This window comes from Salmo trutta, chromosome 38, assembly GCF_901001165.1.
Source record: "Salmo trutta chromosome 38, fSalTru1.1, whole genome shotgun sequence".
In the NCBI taxonomy this organism is placed as follows: Eukaryota; Metazoa; Chordata; class Actinopteri; order Salmoniformes; family Salmonidae; genus Salmo; species Salmo trutta.
The window spans coordinates 26,886,281-26,902,455 of NC_042994.1; the positions used below are offsets into that span (position 1 = coordinate 26,886,281).

General features: G+C 41.0%; 1 protein-coding gene, 1 long non-coding RNA gene and 1 other non-coding gene across 3 annotated transcripts in view; 1 reads left to right on the top strand and 2 right to left on the bottom strand.

Moving 5' to 3' along the window:
• The window catches only part of LOC115178243 (uncharacterized), a 37,934-nt gene extending 26,968 nt beyond the window's left edge, over positions 1–10,966 (top strand). The window contains exon 5 of the long non-coding RNA XR_003872570.1: positions 10,931–10,966. This is a non-coding gene — a long non-coding RNA (uncharacterized LOC115178243). The remainder of the gene's footprint in view (positions 1–10,930) is intronic.
• LOC115178195 (zinc finger protein 658B-like) overlaps positions 1–16,175 on the bottom strand; it is a 1,063,446-nt gene that overhangs the window by 44,023 nt on the left and 1,003,248 nt on the right. The window lies entirely within an intron of this gene.
• trnal-aag (transfer RNA leucine (anticodon AAG)) lies at positions 7,113–7,194 on the bottom strand. Its single transcript has one exon. It is a non-coding gene; the product is annotated as a tRNA-Leu (tRNA).

The window sequence follows — 16,175 nt, forward strand, 5'->3', positions numbered from 1 at the left end:
GAAGAGAAGGGTGGTAGGTGTGGGTCTGAGTGGTCTGAAGAGAAGGGTGGTAGGTGTGGGTCTGATTGGTCTGAAGAGAAGGGTGGTAGGTGTGGGTCTGAGTGGTCTGAAGAGAAGGGTGGTAGGTGTGGATCTGAGTGGACTGAAAGGTGTGGGTCTGGGTGGTAGGTGTGAAGTCTTTATTTGGAGCTGCAAAGTAAACAGAATAGAACAGGTTTAAAATTGTATTTCACAGCTGTATATGTAGGACACCTATTTTAATAAAAAAAATGTAACTGAGCAGTAAAATGTACTTAATTTGTAAGCGGATTACATCACAAAAACTACAGGTGGTGAACAAAAATGTAAATAATGTGAATGATGGGTTATAAAATGACCATTGGATAGATACACATTCACTGTGGATGGGAGCATTGCTGTCTGGTGGTCCCAATTCATCCATTGTTTGGAATTGTTTTCTCCACAAGATCTAAAACTGTCTTTAGAAAGGCTTTGCAAAGACAAGTTGAACTAGCTCTATTAGACAGGGGTGTCAAACTCATTCCACAGAGGGCCGAGTGTCTGCGGGTTTTTGCTTTTTCATTTCAAATCAACACCTGGACAACCTTACCAGGTGAGGGGAGTTCCTTAGTCATTTGTGACCTTCATTATCAATCAAGGGTGGAGAAAAAACCTGCAGACACTCGGACCTCCCATGGTAGGAGTTTGACACATGTGGATTAAAGTCATTAACCACTCAAACTAGTTTAATCAGGTGTGTAGATGTTGCCTAGAACAAAACCTTGCGCCCACCATGAAACTCCATAGACTGTAGCCTAGCTCGCTAGCTAGCTAAAGCTAGCTGAAACTGTTGAGTAGGCCTTTGGCTAAGATTTTGATTGAAAACCTTGACAGATCAGTGAAAATGCATAGTGTTTGAGAAATGTCGTAAAAAGCAATAAATCAATCTCCATAACATTACATACTAGCGATTACAACCACATGGTTTATTTGCATACTTCACTTACCCGGGAAAGAGAATGATCTCATGGGAGGATCGGGTACGTTCCAAGTTGCCCTCTTTGTTGAAGTCATGATGCGCATTTGTGTAGTAAGTCAAATTACACAGATTCTGCACAGAATAAGAATATACATTCAAACTGCCTGGAAAGCGTTTCTCATATTAATTGAATTTGGTATTCTTATATAACTGAACACAGAAAGTACCTCCCCTGCAGCCGATTGTGTTGACGAGCTGGAACGCGCTCCGCATTACGTTGGGTTGAAGTTGCCTATGTACAATACTGATCTTGGGTCAGTTTTCCGTTATTTTTTCGTACGACTTGGGGAGAGAAAGCAACATCACCCGCAAGGGTTTTGATCGGCCAACATATGTTTTCTGACTGCAATGAGCGCAACACCCAAAAATATTAAGGGAAATCAAGCACAGAAAACAGTATTTGCCATTGATAATGTATTTAAATGTTCCCTGGCAAAGATCCCAACGAGTGCCATTACATGGAGTAATCTCTGAACGGTTTCAAAATGCCTACCTGTTGAATAGCATCTTGTCTGCAGCAAATAAATGTATCGGAAGAGTGGAGTGGAAGATTAAATACAATTCTTTCAATGGAAAAATCACCCATAAAATAAATCTGAAGACAGATGTAGGCTATGTAGGTAGGCTGCTATTACACATACTAATGCCTCGTTCAGGTACTATCGGAGTTCTCGGGAATTCCTAGTTCCGACTGGGAGGTTTCACTTGAATGACCCTCCAAATAGGAATTACAAGTGGGAAATGAAAAATTATGTGGCCAATCTTATTGGTTTAAGAATTTTTCAGACTTCAAAAGCACTTGAACACAATCATGTCGGAGTTACAACTTCCCATTTCCCATGAGAACGTGAAGCCAGCATAATACTGCATTCAAGGGCTAGTCGGTACTAGGAAACTGACATTTCTGACTTGTTAACTGGTTGAACGCGTTACAGTAGCCTAAGTATATAACATGAGTGACATGACCGTAATAATCATAATGGAAAGGCCTTGGATGTGCCATAAGTGTAAGCCAACATAATTCATTATTTTACATGAACCTGTTTAACATGTAATAAATGGGTTATGAAGAAAATCGTGTACTGTTGCCTACATGACAAAAAGGCCTTCTGATTACAAGTGCACCAGTGTCCAAAGTATTAAGCGAAATCAAGCACAGAAAACAGCATTGGTTTTAATAAAACTAATTTTTCCCACGAATTAAGTCGCACGTAGATGTGCGTCTTTTCTCAAATTCTGTTCAGCAAGTCTAAACAGTACATATAGGCATACAATGACACATTTTAAAACATGGTTAAACAAAGAAAACATTTCTGTATATTCCTAACGTTGAATTGGTGTTACGTGAATTTAAGTTATCAATGTTCTTAAACCGAACTTCAATTAAACTACTCAGTCTGCCCCCCCCCGGACTGTGTAAGATTCTGGTTAAATGACGCAGACGGAGAACCAGCCCACAATGGTCAAAACGTTTATTTATGAGAGCTCTGGAAATCCTTACATTGGACAAAGCCTTTTATATTAACACACACACACACACACACACACACACACACACACACACCAGTAGAGAACTCCACCCCGTTTTAGGCGGCTGTATTTTTCCACAGTACACATACATTCCTTATCAACCTTGCTACCTGTCTTCTAATCTCCTGCCCACTAGCCGTTCCCAGGCCGTTGTTACTCTCCCTAACTTAGGGAGGCCTCTTCTGTTCTTCCCAAGGTCGTCTTATCAACTCTGCCCTGCTCATTTTAACAGTGTCTTATTCACACAGTATTGGAATATAGTTTTTAACCCATTATTATAGCCTTATTTCCAATACATTTCAAACAGGTTATAGGGTTCTGAGTGAAATCATTTAGTCAAACCTTTAATCATACAATTTCCATTACAATTAGCCAACAGGTTAAAACCTGTTGGGGATACCCTTTCCCGTTCAGATCCCGTTAACGGGATTGCTTGACAAGATACATCGCGCGAAATTCAAAACAGCAAAAATCGAATAATTTAATTTCTCAAACAATCAACTATCTTACACCCTTTGAAGATAAACATCTCCTTAATCTAACCACGTTGTCCGATTTCAAAAGGCTTTACGGCGAAAGCATAAAGTTAGATTATGTTAGGACAGTACATTGACAAAACATTACACACAGCTATTTTCAATGCAAAGACAGGCATCACCAAAAGCAGAAAACCAGCTAAAATGATGCACTAACCTTTGACAATCTTCATCAGATGACACTCCTAGGACATTATGTTACACAATACATGCATTTGTTGTTCTATCAAGTTAATATTTATATCCAAAAACAGCATTTTACAGTGGCGGTAAAATTCAGAAAATATTTTTCCTCAAATGCTGCCGGTGATCAGCGCTACAATTTACAAAATTACTATTCGAAAACATTGATAAATTATAATATTGTCATTCAAAGAATTATAGATTAACATCTCGTGAATGCAACCGCATTGCCAGATTTCAAAATAACTTTACTGGGAAATCACACACAGAAAAATAGGCTACGCGATACAGGTTAGCGCCATCTTGGAACCATCTAAAATCAAATATACTATTGTAAATATTCACTTACCTTTGATTATCTTCATCAGAAGGCACTTCCAGGAATCCCAGGTCCACAACAAATGTAGTTTTGTTCGAAAAAGTTAATAATTTATGTCCCAATAGCTCCTTCTTGTTAGCGCGTTCTGTAGACTACTCAAAATGTACAAAGCGCGCGGGACTTGTCGCCACGAAAGAGCAAAAAAATAATATTTACGTTCGTTCAAACATGTCAAACATTGTATAGCATAAGTCTTTAGGGCCTTTTTCAATCAGAACTTCAACAATATTCAAGGCGGACGATTGTATTGTTTTATAAAACGTTTCGGAAAGAAAGGGTCCCCACATGCATGCGCGTCATAGTAGACATGGCCATCCGCCTGTGACCTAGTTTACAGCCTTCTCGTTCGGTCAGTTTTTACAGGAGAACACTCAAACCACTTTGTAAAGACTGTTGACATCTAGTGGAAGCCTTGGGAAGTGAAAAATGAATCCTAACTCACTGTGTGTTTCAATGACAAAGGCTTGAAGTGATTCCACACGTCAGATTTTCACTTCCTGTTAGGATTTGTCTCAGGGTTTTGACTGCCAGGTGAGTTCTGTTATACTCACAGACACCTTTCAAACAGTTTTAGAAACTTTAGAGTGTTTTCTATCCAAATCTACTAATTATATGCATATTCTCGTTTCTGGGCAAGAGTAGTAAACAGTTTAAATCGGGTACGTTTTTTATCCGGCTGTGCAAATACTGCCCCCTATCCCCAACAGGTTTTTAAGAAGAACAACAAATGAAAAATAAACTATCGCGTCTATATGGTAGTTGCAAAGGCTTGTGTGTAGCCTACTAGTTAAATTTGTGTCTTTTCTCACGAATTAAGCCACACAAAAACGCACGAAATTTGCTGAAATGCATTATGTACATATTTTCGACTAGTAGTTGTTCTGAAATGTTTATTGCTTGCCTACATTTTACTCCCTCCTCCATATTTAATATAACACACAAACATTAATTATTAATTTCGGTTGCCTATCCTGACGTGAAGTTTGTTCTATAGAAAGTATTTGACTCTGATGTGTGCCACAGAAAGTATTTGACTCTAGTGACAAAATTAAGGAAATTAGAAGGGGGGAGGGTTTCGGCAAGGCCATTTATTTTCAATGACGGCCTAGGAACAGTGGGTTAACTGCCTTGTTCAGGGGCAGAATGACATATTTTTATCTTGTCAGCTCGGGGATTTAATCTTGCAACCTTTCAGTTCCAAGTCCAACGCTCTAACCACTAGGCTACCTGCCGCAGTTGCAAACCGTATTCTGGCTTTTTTTTATGGTGGTTTTGGAGCAGTGCCTTCTTCCTTGCTGAGCGTCCTTTCAGGTTATGTCGATATAGGACTCATTTTACTGTGGATTTCTTTTGATTTTCCCATGATGTCAAGCAAAGAGGCACTGAGTTTGAAGGTAGGCCTTGAAATACATCCACAGGCACACCTCCAATTGACTCAAATGACGTCATTTAGCCTATCAGAAGATTCTAAAGCCATGACATCATTTTCTGGAATTTTCCAAGCTGTTTAAAGGCACAGTCAACTTAGTGTATGTAAACTTCTGACCCACTGGAATTGTGATACAGTGAATTATAAGTGAAATCATCTGTCTGTAAACAATTGTTGAAAAAATGACTTGTGTCATGCACAAAGTAGATGTCCTAACCGACTTGCCAAAACTATAGTTTGTTAACAAGAAATGTGTGGAGTGAAGTGGTTGAAAAACAAGTTTTATTGACTTCAGCTGTTTAACTTTGCTTTAGCTAATGAATAACGGCTTATTGGTAGGCCTCTATTTGGTCGTAATTTTCTCGTGTTAAGCCTAACATTTCACGAAGCTACACACGCTGTCGCAATGCTGCAATTGTTAGACTGCTGCCTGGTGGCAATAATGCCATTACTTGTTCAGTAATTAAAGCTGGACATTCAAGCATTGCAGATTTTGTCCATGCAACAGCATACTAATCAGCTACCAATTGATTACATTTTTTTTTAAATAATATACAACTGTCCTGTAGAGGCTACCGGAACCTGCATGACATGAGCCGTCCTCGTGCTCTCTCCTATGGAACGCCGTTTGGTTCTTTGAAGACCCAAAGACCCAAACGGCGTTCCATACTCTCCCAGCTGTGCGTAAAACCAGTCTATTAATGTCAAATAATACTGTCAGTATGCCCTCAAAACATTAGCTTACTAGGGATTGTTTCATTACTTAGTTATCATTTCATTATCATTATTTATCTATAGCTACAGTGCCTTCAGAATGTATTCATACCCCTTGACTTATTCCACATTTTGTTGTGGTACAGCCTGAATCCAAAATGGATGATATATATATATATTTCTTCATCTACCAATAGGTGCCCTTATTCGCAGGCATTGGAAAACTTCCCTGGTCTTTGTGGTTGAATCTGTGTTTGAAATTCACTTCTCGACTGAGGGACCTTACAGATAATTGTACAGTATATCTGGGGTACGGAGATGAGGTAGTCATATAAAAATCATGTTAAACACTATCATTGCACACAGAGTGAGTCCATGCAACTTATTATATGACTTGTTAAGCACATGTTTACTCCTGAACTTATTTACGCTTGCCAAAACAAATGAGTTGAATACTTCTAAACTCAAGACATTTCAGCTTTTAATTTTAATTAATTGTAAAAGAATTTGAAAACATTATTCCACTTTGACATTTTGTGGTATTGTGTGTATGCAGTGGTGTAATGTACTCAAGTAAAAATTAAGTAGTTGTTTTTGGGTATCTGTACTTTACTATTTATATTTTTGCCAACTTTAATTTTACTTCACTAGATTCCTAAAGACAATAATGTACTTTTTACTCCATACATTTTCCCTGACACCCAAAAGTACTCGTTACCTTTTGACAGGAAAATGGTCCAATTCACACACTTATCAAGAGAACATCCCTGGTGATCCGTACTGCCTCTGCTCTGGCGGACTCACTTAACACCAATGCTTAATTTGTAAATTATGTCTGAGTGTTGGAGTGTGCCCCTGGCTAACCGTCAATAAAAAAGAAAAAGAAAATTGTGCCGTCTGGTTTGCTTACTATATAAATTTGAAATTGTTTACACTTTACTGTTGATACTTAAGTACATTTAAAACCAAATATTTTTAGACTTTTACTCAAGTGGTATTTTACTGGGTGTCTTTCAATTTTACTTGAGTCATTTTCTATTAAGGTATCTTTACTTTTACTCAAGTATGCCAATTGAGTACTTTTTCCACCACTGTGTGTATGCCAGTGACCAAAAATCTAAATGTTATCAATTTGAAATTCAATAATTTATTTTTACCTTTATTTAACTAGTCAAGCCAAATTCTTATTTACATCAACGGCCTACCCTGGCCAAACCCGGACGACGCTGGATCAATTGTGCGCCAATCACAGCCTGGAATCGAACCAGAGTGCTCGCACTGAGATGCAGAGCCAAAAACAACTGGCAGCGGCGGGATTCGAACCCGCGCCTCCGAAGAGACTGGAGCCTTAATCCAGCGCCTTAGACCGCTCGGCCACGCTACCGATAAATTGTATTAGGTTGAAGATAATCTATATCCATGAAAACCGGATGTTTCCGGGTTTTTTCTTTACCCATTCCGTAGAAGGTGATAGTGTATATATAAGAAGTGTGATAAAAAACGTACTGAAATGATTTGTTTTGATATTGTTTGACAGAATCCTCTTTGCGTTACCCAATGCAGCCAGCAGATGGCGATGTGAGGAGGTCTGCTGTACGGAGAAAGAAGCTCTGGGGCTGAACATTGTCGTAAAAGAGGAGCTTAATTACAGTTAAAGGGGAGGAAGAAACTTTCAGAATGAAAAAGGAGGAAGAGGAGGCTATCACATTGAAAGAAGAGGAGGATGTTACAGTCACAGTGAAATATGAGAAATAACCTTTTGGAGTGAAAGAGGAAGAGGGGATAGAGGCTGTAACAGTGGAAGAGGAGGTGGTAGAAGCTTTCAGAATGAAAAAGGAGGAAGAGGCGGCTGTTTCAGTGAAAGACAAACCTTTTTGGGAGGAAGTGGAGTCTATCTCAATAAAAGAGAAGGTAGAAGACGTTCTGGGAGTGAAAGAGGAGGAGACAGAAGATCTTAACACCAGTGAGTACTGTCTAACAGGGGCACAAACTATGCCGTTGTTGAACTAATGTGTGGTTTTAAAGGGCATTCTACTGAAGTTCTACACTTGAATATGTTGTTCAGTACTGTAGGAATTGTTAACCTCTCTGGCGCATGTGGGACGAATTCGTCCCACCTACGTAACAGCCACTTCAATCCAGTGGCGCGATTTTTGAATCGTTTGAAATACTATTACTTCAATTTCTCAAACATATGACTATTTTACAGCTATTTAAAGACAAGAATCTCGTTAATCTAACCACACTGTCCGATTTCAAAAAGGCTTTACAACGAAAGCAAAACATTAGATTATGTCAGCAGAGTACCCAGCCAGAAATAATCAGACACCCATTTTCAAGCTAGCATATAATGTCACATAAACCCAAACCACAGCTAAATACAGCACTAACCTTTTATGATCTTCATCAGATGACACACCTAGGACATTATGTTATACAATACATGCATGTCTGTTCAATCAAGTTCATATTTATATCAAAAAACAGCTTTTTACATTAGCATGTGACGTTCAGAAAAAGCATACCCCCGCAAACTTCCGGGGAATTTACTAACAGTTTGCTAAATTACTCACGATAACGTCACAAAAAGCATAACAAATATTTTAAGAATTATATATACATTACTCCTCTATGCACTCGATATGTCCGATTTTAAAATAGCTTTTCGGATGAAGCACATTTTGCAATAATCTAAGTACATAGCCCGGCATCACAGGGCTAGCTATTTAGACACCCACCCAGGTCAGCCTCCACCAAAATCACATTTCCTATAAGAAAAATGTTCTTACCTTGCTTGTTCTTCGTCAGAATACACTGCCAGGACTTCTACTTCAATAACAAATGTAGGTTTGGTCCCAAATAATCCATCGTTATATCCAAACAGCGACGTTTTGTTCGTGAGTTCTAGACACTATCAGAATGCTACATCACGGTCCTTGCGCATGGCGCATTGGCGTGACAAAAAATGTCTAAATATTCCATTACCGTACTCGAAGCATGTCAACCGCTGTTTAAAACCAATTTTTATGCCATTTATCTCGTAGAAAAGCGATAATATTCCGACCGGGAATCTGCAATGAGCCTAAAGAGCCGAATTAAATTTCTCCACGGGGGCGAATCGTGCACGCGCCTCATTCAAAGGTCCTCTGAGCAGCCACTACCAAAGGCGATAATGTGTTTCAGCCTGAGGCTGCCTCGTCAACCTTCAGGTTTTTCGCGGGTTCTGAGAGCCTATTGGAGCCCTGGGAATTGTCACGTTACAGCTAAGATCCTTACTTTTCAATAAACAGATGCAAGACGCACGACTCCTTGTCAGACAGGCCACTTCCTGCATGAACCTTGTCAGGTTTTTGCCTGCCATAGGAGTTTCTGTTATACTCACAGACACCATTCAAACAGTTTTAGAAACTTTAGGGTGTTTTCTATCCAAACCTGACAATAATATGCATATTCTAGCTTCTGAGTTGGTGTAGGAGGCAGTTAAAAATGGGCACATATTTTTTCCAAAATTCTCAATACTGCCCCCTACCCCAAACAGGTTTTAAAGGAGAAATCTGCGATTGGTACATGCATTTTTTTTACTTTTAAATTATTGATACTTTATTTACAACAAAATTAATTTTGTGAAGTCAGCGGGTAAATATCTTTCCACACTGGGTGTTGTGAATTGTTTAGACACTACTGCACTGTTGGAGCTAGGAACACAAGCATTTTCTCTACACCGGCAATAACATCTGCTAAATACGGGTACGTGACCAATACATTTTGCAAAGTCGAATTTGAGTTTGTGCACACGCGCACTTCAGAGGAAAATATGCAAATGCACCAAATGGGATCTCGCTAGCTCCTGCTTGACTTTGCCCACCTTCCTTGTTTGTTCTGCCCAATAGCTTCATTTGCTCCCACTGTAAACAACACAGATGAACTACACTGCTCAAAAAAATAAAAGGAACACTTAAACAACACAATGTAACTCAAGTCAATCACACTTCTGTGAAATCAAACTGTTCCACTTAGAAGCAACACTGATTGACAATAAATTTCACATGCTGTTGTGCAAATGGAATAGACAACAGGTGGAATTATAGGCAATAAGCAAAACACCCCCAATAAAGGAGTGGTTCTGCAGGTGGTGACCACAGACCACTTCTCAGTTCCTATGCTTCCTGGCTGATGTTTTGGTCGCTTTTGAATGCTGGCGGTGCTTTCACTCTAGTGGTAGCATGAGACGGAGTCTACAACCCACACAAGTGGCTCATGTAGTGCAGCTCATCCAGGATGGCACATCAATGCGAGCTGTGGCAAGAAGGTTTGCTGTGTCTGTCAGCGTAGTGTCCAGAGCATGGAGGCGCTACCAGGAGACAGGCCAGTACATCAGGAGACGTGGAGGAGGCCGTAGGAGGGCAACAACCCAGCAGCAGGACCGCTACCTCCGCCTTTGTGCAAGGAGGAGCACTGCCAGAGCCCTGCAAAATGACCTCCAGCAGGCCACAAATGTACATGTGTCTGCTCAAAACGGTCAGAAACAGACTCCATGAGGGTGGTATGAGGGCCCGACGTCCACAGGTGGAGGTTGTGCTTACAGCCCAACACCGTGCAGGACGTTTGGCATTTGCCAGAGAACACCAAGATTGGCAAATTCGCCACTGGCGCCCTGTGCTCTTCACAGATGAAAGCAGGTTCACACTGAGCACATGTGACAGACGTGACAGAGTCTGGAGATGCCGTGGAGAACGTTCTGCTGCCTGCAACATCCTCCAGCATGACCGGTTTGGTGGTGGGTCAGTCATGGTGTGGGGTGGCATTTCTTTGGGGGGCCGCACAGCCCTCATGTGCTCGCCAGAGGTAGCCTGACTGCCATTAGGTACCGAGATGGCAAAGTGGGTGGGGTTATATCCTGCTGTTTGGCCCTGTCCGGGGGTATCATCGGATGGGGCCACAGTGTCTTCTGATCCCTCCTGTCTCAGCCTCCAGTATTTATGCTGCAGTAGTTTATGTGCCGGGGGCTAGGGTCCAGTCTGTTACATCTGGAGTATTCTCTTGTCTTATCCGGTGTCCTGTGTGAATGTAAATATGCTCTCTCTAATTCTCTCTTCTCTCTTTCTTTCTTTCTCTCGGAGGACCTGAGCCCTAGGACCATGCCTCGGGACTACCTGTCATGATGACTCCTTGCTGTCCCCAGTCCACCTGGCCATGCTGCTGCTCCAGTTTCAACTGTTCTGCCTGCGGCTACGGAACCCTGACCTGTTCACCGGACGTGCTTGTTGCACCCTCGACAACTACAATGATTGTATTATTTGACCATGCTGGTCATTTATGAACATTTTAACATCTTGGCCATGTTCTGTTATAATATCCACCCGGCACAGCCAGAAGAGGACTGGCCACCCCTCATAGCCTGGTTCCTCTCTAGGTTTCTTCCTAGGTTTTTGGCCTTTCTAGGGAGTTTTCCTAGGGAGTTTTTCCTAGCCACCGTGCCTCTTTCACATGCATTGCTTGCTGTTGGGGTTTTAGGCTGGGTTTCTGTACAGCACTTTGAGATTTCAGCTGATATACGAAGGGCTATATAAATAAATTTGATTTGATTTGATGAGATCCTCAGACCCCTTGTGAGACCATATGCTGGTGCGGTTGGCCCTGGGTTCCTCTTAATGCAAGACAATGCTAGACCTCATGTGGCTGGAGTGTGTCAGCAGTTCCTGCAAGAGGAAGGCATTGATGCTATTCTATGAAAGGAGTAGTACACAGCGTTATACGAGATCTTCAGTTTATTTGCAATTTCTTGCATGGAATAGCCTTCATTTCTCAGAACTAGAATAGACCGACGTGTTTCAGAAGAAAGTTCTTGTTTCTAGCCATTTTGAGCCTGTATTTCAAACCCACAAATGCTGATGCTCCAGATACTCAACTAGTCTTAAGAAGGCCAGTTTTATTGCTTCTTTCAATCAGCACCACCGTTTTCAGCTGTGCTAACATAATTGAAAAAGGGTTTTCTAATGATCAATTAGTCTTTTAAAATGATAAACTTGGATTAGCTAACACAACGTGCCATTGAAACACAGGAGTGATGGTTGCTGATAATGGGCCTTGGTACGCCTATGTAAATAGTCCATCAAAAAATCAACTGTTTCCAGCTACAATGGTCATTTACAACATTAACAATGTCTACACTGTATTTCTGATCAATTTGATGTTATTTTAAATGGACAAATAAAATTGCTTTTCTTTAAAAACAAGGATATTTAAGTGACCCCAACTTTTGAACGGTAGTATATATACATACATAATTCCTCTTGCCATTTGTCATTATTGTTAATTTTTTTTTACTTTAATCCTATTCTTGTGTTACACTGTATTATGTTGTGTTATGTTGCATAATAACCTTCGGTTTAGAAACCATGGAAATTAAAAATGAAAAAAACTACATTTTAAGTGAGAAGTAGGCATTGGTCTGAAGCCTAAAAAGAAAGGACATTCACATGAGTACCACAATGCTTACTGCACCCATGCTCTACCAAGGTTTTCCACTGATACAGCTTTGACCTACTACAGTAGCTATTGTTGTTCTATTGTCCTTCAAAACAATGTGTATGCAGGTTGCTTAGGATTCACACCTTCTTCAGAGGGATAATGGACTTCACAGTGTCCTGCTATTAACATAATCTATATATCCTTAGGCTTTGTGTATTTATTGTAAATTCTTCTTTATTCATTTTTATTGCAAACATAAATACAAATATAAACATACATTTTCATTTGACCGAGGTAATGAATCCATGAAATGGATAAAAACAGGACCATGTTTTTAAAAACAAGTGGATCTGAGTTTATGTCAATATTACACAGGTAAACAAAACGGTTACAGCAGGGCTGCCCAACCCTCTTCTTGGAGATCTAACGTCCTGTGGGTTTCAGTCCAACCCTAATTTAACACACCTGATTCTACTAATAGCTGCTCAACAAGACCTTAACTAGCTGCAATTAAATTAGGGTTGGACTGAAAACCTACAGGATCTCCAGGAAGAAAGTTGGGCAGCCCTGGGTTACACAAATCAGGAATGCAGACAGACTAGCTCATTATGTTGTTACTGACAAACAAAAAATGATGTTTTATGAAATAAATAAATTCAATGACATGTATTGCTAAAATAAAGGTTTATGATAATACAGGCAGGCACCACATTTCTACAAGACAGAACAGCTCACACAATCAAGCCTGATGGTCTTGTATGTATAAAAAGCAAAGCTTGTTTTCATGTAATAAAATAAGCTTGAAAAAAGGTAGTTGAAAGGGATAATGTCTTAATGTGGTGAATCCAATACTTTACCTTGTATGCTGTTGTCCCGGCAGGTAGCCTAGTGGTTAGAGCATTGTGCCAAGGTAGCCTAGTGGTTAGAGCGTTGGGCCAAGGTAGCCTAGTGGTTAGAGCGTTGGGCCAAGGTAGCCTAGTGGTTAGAGCATTGTGCCAAGGTAGCCTAGTGGTTAGAGCGTTGGGCCAAGGTAGCCTACTGGTTAGAGCGTTGGGCCAAGGTAGCCTACTGGTTAGAGCGTTGGGCCAAGGTAGCCTACTGGTTTGAGCGTTGGGCCAAGTAGCCTAGTGGTTAGAGCGTTGGGCCAGGTAGCCTAGTGGTTGAGGCGTTGGGCCAAGGTAGCCTAGTGGTTAGAGCGTTGGGCCAAGGGTAGCCTAGTGATTAGAGCGTTGGGCCAAGGTAGCCTAGTGGTTAGAGCGTTGGGCCAAGGTAGCCTAGTGGTTAGAGCGTTGGGCCAAGGTAGCCTAGTGGTTAGAGCGTTGGGCCAAGGTAGCCTAGTGGTTAGAGCGTTGGGCCAAGGTAGCCTAGTGTTTAGAGCGTTGGGCCAAGGTAGCCTAGTCTTTAGAGCGTTGGGCCAAGGTAGCCTAGTGGTTAGAGCGTTGGGCCAAGGTAGCCTAGTGGTTAGAGCGTTGGGCCAAGGTAGTCCTAGTGGTTAGAGCGTTGGGCCAAGGTAGCCTAGTGGTTAGAGCGTGGGCCAAGGTAGCCTACTGGTTTGAGCGTTGGGCCAAGGTAGCCTAGTGGATAGAGCGTTGGGCCAAGGTAGCCTAGTGGTTAGAGCGTTGGCCAAGATAGCCTAGTGGTTAGAGCGTGGGCCAAGGTAGCCTAGTGGTTAGAGCGTTGGGCCAAGGTAGCCTAGTGGTTAGAGCGTTGGACAAGGTAGCCTAGTGGTTAGAGCATTGGGCCAAGGTAGCCTACTGGTTAGAGCGTTGGGCCAAGGTAGCCTAGTGGTTAGAGCGTTGGGCCAAGGTAGCCTAGTGGTTAGAGCGTTGGGCCAAGGTAGCCTACTGGTTTGAGCGTTGGGCCAAGGTAGCCTAGTGGTTAGAGCGTTGGCCAAGGTAGCCTAGTGGTTAGAGCGTTGGGCCAAGGGTAGCCTAGTGGTTTTGAGCGTTGGGCCAAGGTAGCCTAGTGGTTAGAGCGTTGGGCCCAGGTAGCCTGGTGGTTAGAGCGTTGGGCCAAGGTAGGCCTAGTGGTTAGAGCGTTGGGCCAAGGTAGCCTGGTGGTTAGAGCGTTGGGCCAAGGTAGCCTAGTGGTTAGAGCGTGGGCCAGGTAGCCTAGTGGTTAGAGTGTTGGGCCAAGGTAGCCTACTGGTTAGAGTGTTGGGCCAGTAACCGAAAGTTTGCTAGTTCGAATCCCTGAGCTGACAAGGTAAAAAAATCTGTTGTTCTGCCCCTGAACACGGCAGTTAACCCACTGTTCCTAGGCCGTCATTGTAAATAAGAATTTGTTCTTAATATTTAAAAAAAAATCCCATTAGTGTGGGAGCAAAGGTTAACATCTGTCCTTTCTTCTTGTACCAATTAAAGTAATGTGAATACTTCCACGATTGAAATGCTATTGTCTCTTCCATCTCACTAGCTACCAACTACAACGTTTGTGCTTGATCAGGAAGAGCCCGAACCGTGGCGAACATAGGGATAGGGAAAGGGATTTTTATTTGCACCAACAAAGAAAAAGGGAAATAATATTGTAAAAATGATATTGTAAAATAACGATTTCCTTATTGAAAAGTAACAAAATAATTGATTACTTAAATACAATTTAAAAAACGTTAAATTACTCGTTAACACAACAAAGTTATCTGAGTAGTCTGAACCCAACACTGAATATGACGTTTGGTAGGGATTTAGTTCCGTCCACATTAGATAGTTATCTTAGGAGTCTGAACCCAACACTGAATATGTTAGACAATTAGTTAGGGATTTAGTCCCGTCCACATTAGATCATTATCTGAGTAGTCTGAACCCAACACTGAATATGTTAGACAATTAGTTAGGGATTTAGTCCCGTCCACATTAGATAGTATTCTGAGTAGTCTGAACCCAACACTGAATATGACAATTAGATAGGGATTTAGTCCCGTCCACATTAGATAGTATTCTGAGTAGTCTGAACCCAACACTGAATATGACAATTAGATAGGGATTTAGTCCTGTCCACATTAGATAGCACACTTCACATTTAAAGGCTCTTTCTGAGCCGACCTGTGCAGCGTTTACCGTGAAAGCAATCTCCGGGGAAAATGCCTTTAAAAAGTCACATTGTCGGCGTACCAGTGCTCTAATAGTGATATTAGTTATTAAATAAAGATAATGACACTAATAAATAGCATAGAGAGCTGTAGTTTATACTATCAAAAGAAAATCTCAGATATACATACATAATATTAATATACAATATACTTTTTTATTCATAAACCCCAAGCTTACAAATGATTTTCTGTTTTAATAGTTGTGTAAAGAACTCTTATCTTATTGTACTATTGGGATGTACATTTCGGTACATTTTTCTGCCAACTAACAGGTTAAAAAACGGTTCAATTCGTTCTGAACAGCAAAAATGAAGTGACCCACTGAAAATACAGATACCTGTATCTTAGCCTATAGTTTAGAGCTACAAATTGAATCACCTATATTAAATTTGTCTTACATTTTTTTTGTAGGCTTTAAAAAAGATGATTTCATTTGGCATAAACAAAAACAACTTCTCAGTCAACAGCATAGCGTCTTAATTCTCTCATGTTTTTTAGGTTCCCTAACTCAGTAAAACTGTTCCACACTGGGAACACTGGAAAGGATTCTATCCAGAATGTATTTTTTAATGCGTTTTCCGGCTCACTAACCACCTAAAACTCTTTCCACAAAGGGAACAGTGGTGAGGCTTCTCTCCAGTGTATTCTCTCATGTTCTTTCAAGCTCCGAAACCGGGTATACCTCTTTCCACATTGACAGCATTGAAAATGTTTCTCTCCTGTATGTCAAATCAAATTTATTTATATAGCCCTTCTTACATCAGCTGATATCTCAAAGTGCTGTACAGAAACCCAGCCTAAAACCC